Consider the following 3,873-nt stretch of genomic DNA (forward strand, 5'->3'; position numbering starts at 1 on the left):
TTTGAAATTCTTTTCTATAAATCTCACTTTTTGAAGTCAGAATTTCTATTAACTCTTTTGTAATTTCTAAAAATTAAGAAAATTAAATTTCTCAAGAAATACCCACTGTTTGGTAACTTCAAGAAATTTAAGAAAAGTTAACTTTCTCAAAATATATACTCCACTGTTTTCATTTTTGGCTTTTACACAAGGAAATAATTTTTTTGTTTTTAATCTTTTATTCTTTTCATAGAATGATATTCTTTCGTTGGGTTCGAGTTTTGAAAATGTGTTCAAGTTCCTATCCGTTCAAAACGATGTGTACACATCGTTTTGCCTAATTCAACTAAGTTCCAATCATATGGGTTCCAATATTTACATAGCATTTTACAACACATACATAAATACGACTTGTAAAAATAAGGAAGAAAGGTTTAGGCTAGTGGGTCTACCGAAGCCCACTAATTGCCATTTTTACCCATGGTTGGGCCTTTAATGTTTGTGGTCTGACTCGATCTAATGTAATATTGGGTTTCCGGCCCAACGAGGTAATGCGGAGGAAAATGCATAAGTCCAGTTGGACTCGTCTCGGGATTTTCATGCCTAGAAATAGAAGAAAGGAAGAAAGAATTAGTACCGCTCAAGTTCATTACTTGAATCAAATTTTAACCACTCAAATATGAACTCAACCAAAATATTTTCTAGGAACAAAAATGATCTAAATCTAATGTGAACAGGAAAATGTAACTTACAACCATTTAATCCTCTAGAGAACAAACTTAATTTGCAGCTAGAAATTTCAGTCATGCCATTGATTACACAGAAGAAAGTTACGCAGTTTGGTTATAGCATACTAAAGACGCGAGAACATCTTTCAATCATGCTTCACTAATTTAAATGGGAAAACATAAGGAGAATAAAATATTGCCAAGGACAAAGTGAATTCCCGTATTACATGTCTGCATTCGGAAAATCATACATAGGGATAAGATCAGGTCATTTTCCTTAGGGTCTTCAATTAAATTCAAAGTGGAACATATAATGGACTCAAGGCACTCACTGGAGACTGAATTAACATTGGGTAAACATATCAGCTAGGCATAGAGAAAGACCATCTTCTAGAAAACACATTTTTTGATACATTAACACTGACATAAACAACTGAAGCTCAAACTTTAAATATGATAATCTAGTGCTAAATTAAATCCTATAAATTCAGATTCTAGCATAACAGTTTTAAGAAGAACATCCTAATTTCATGCTGGTTTAAAAAAAGAAGAAAAAAAAACAGAACAGTGAAGACAATGGAAGAGAGTATCAATGAATCTTAAAGAAAATGCTCAGCACTGGTACACACAACATGATAGAGTTTTGAACAAACATTTTGATTATTTAAACCCACCCAATACTAACTAGTGTCATGTATTATTAAATAAGACCTAGATCATGATCTCACATGCTTTTATGAACTAAAACAAACCAATGCTTAAGTTCAAAGAAAAAACCAGAAAGTAGACAAGGTAAAGCTCATTTGAACTGTAAATAAACTATAGCTTAGATGTACTTAGGCGAAACTGAACCAACATGTTTACATGCTTAAGATCATCGAGAACTTGTTCCCAAAAGAAACTCAAATTAAAGAAGAGAAACCAACTAGCAGACCTTACAAGCATGAAAAGTTAATCATAGAGGACTTTGAAACTTGACTGAACAAACAAAGACTTACATAGGTGACCTAACTGGTCCTTTATTCTATAAGTTTCATCACTTAAACTAGGGCTAAGACCTTAACTATCAGAAATTGCATAGAACAATTAAACTCTTTGAACTTCAAAATCATATTTCTGCTCTTTCAAATGATGATGCTGCACTTAATCTCCTACAAAATAAGCAGGGCAAATTGACTCAACACTTAATTAACTCAAATGGTGATTAGCTAAAACTGAAACTAAAGCAGAATAGAGCCACTTTGTTTAAAACACATTTAAATATAAGCCAGAACACATGTTTTGCTAACATTAAGAGTGATATATCAGTTAAGGTCTAAATCTAGTTCAATACTTAACTTTTCCCTGTTATGTGACAATTTATCTTGAACTCAGTTTTCCAAAAAAGAATACATGACCAAAAAACAAACTTTAACAAACAAAAAGGAAAGTAAAGAAGAAGCTAACAATTCCACACATTATAAAGAAGAAGAAGCTTAAAACTCCACACATTATATACTTCAAACTAATTAAAGTATAGCATATTTCATGCATAAAAGGTGTTGTAGTAAGTTTAAACAAACTACACATACAGAATAAATCACATGGAGCCAAAGAGGTGTTCATACTTATAAATAAATGAGATAGTAAGGACACAATTAACTTGAAATCAACTACATTAGGGTCAGCTAAAACAAAGAGGATTGAACATGGTTAAAATTATATGGAGTCAAACTAGCATTGTCTTAACAGTCAAAGGAAGAAAAATTTCCCAGTGTAAACCAAACTAGAATAAGGACATGATTTCGGCCCAAATATATTTAGTTTTTTCAGGATCTAATCTGAGATGTAAAATGTTAAGAGCAATAGGATAATATCATACTTCATGCTTATTCAAAGAGAACATATAGACATTACTATGGAGAAGTATTAAACTAAACCATGGAATAAGTAAATAACAAAGAAAGCAAAACTCAACCTTGCATATATATTGAAACTTAACAGAAAACCAAACATCTAAACCTTAAAAAAAAAAAAAAAAAAAAAAAAACTTAATCATGCTAAATAAATACCAGATCTCTAGCAAGCAAAACAGCAATGAAAAAACTAAATCGAACGTATAAGAAATAAAGCCAGAATAAAACCAGAACTAAGAAAAGGAATTAATAGAGAGGAGGAAAAATGACTCAACATTGAATCTAAACAGCAACAAAACTATGAACTACAAGCAAAACTAAAATACTACAAACTACATCAAGCAAACAGAATGGCTACAAATTACATCAGAACAAAACTAAAAATAAAAACAAAGGATGAAGATTACCTTTTTGCCGAGTAGCGACGGGGGTGACGAAAGAAGCGAATCACCTTCGAACTTCACCGACGAACTTCATTTTAGCTTATTGCCAATAGAAACTCAGACTCGATGAAGGAAAAAAAACAAACATCAAAGTTTGAACTACAGAATACCAAACAAAACTCAAAGCTCAGACTCAAAATGTCTTTTAGCTGAGTGATGGTGTGTCATCCTCTCCTCTGAATGAAGACAATGGGGTTCTTTTAAAGAACCCCAAATGCTAGCGTTTGAGCTTTTCAAACGATGTGGGACAAATGCAACACGGACTTCAAATTGAAATTTTTTCAAGGATTGTTTGAAATCTGAATCTTAATGGAAAAGAAAAAATGAAAAAAATTGAATGATTTGAAGAAAAGTAAAGGGAAATTGCAGGTTACCATTCGGGCTGAAGAAGATGACAAAACAATAAATATCCTTGCCCAAATCGGTGAAGCAAAGGCTTGGTCACTGAATGCACTTGGAATCATATCCAGAAATGGCTTTTGTCAGCTATGTTCTCGCTGGTTTCTTAAAGCGGCTAGGGTTAATCATTTTGGGTTGTGCGTTGTTGGCTTTGGTGTATTAAGAAAATGAAGAATAACTTAAAGGCTTGGAATTAATAAAGTACTGGGCCGGGTTATGCATAAATTGGGCCTGAGGAATTGGTCCAAAAAAAGAGAGATAAGAGGGAAGAATTGAGATTAAAAGTGGATAGCCTTGGAATTTAAATAATAACCAATTTCTTCTTTGAGCCAGAGCCAAAATCCTTTCAATCATAACCAATTTACTCGAAATGTATTTATTTTTTCCCCATTAAAACCAATATTCTTGAAATTAAGTCGATTTGGAGTA

The 3,873-nt window shown here is 32.4% G+C and overlaps 1 long non-coding RNA gene across 1 annotated transcript; it reads right to left on the reverse strand.

Annotated features, from left to right (window-relative positions):
* Positions 1 to 320: 320 nt before the first annotated feature.
* Positions 321 to 3,413, reverse strand: LOC132054077 (uncharacterized). Its single transcript, XR_009414224.1, has 2 exons — positions 3,010 to 3,413; positions 321 to 582 (listed from the first exon to the last, which is right to left on the reverse strand). It is a non-coding gene; the product is annotated as an uncharacterized LOC132054077 (long non-coding RNA).
* Between the last annotated feature and the right edge of the window lie 460 nt (positions 3,414 to 3,873).

The sequence above is a fragment of the Lycium ferocissimum genome, chromosome 1, assembly GCF_029784015.1.
Source record: "Lycium ferocissimum isolate CSIRO_LF1 chromosome 1, AGI_CSIRO_Lferr_CH_V1, whole genome shotgun sequence".
In the NCBI taxonomy this organism is placed as follows: domain Eukaryota; kingdom Viridiplantae; phylum Streptophyta; class Magnoliopsida; order Solanales; family Solanaceae; genus Lycium; species Lycium ferocissimum.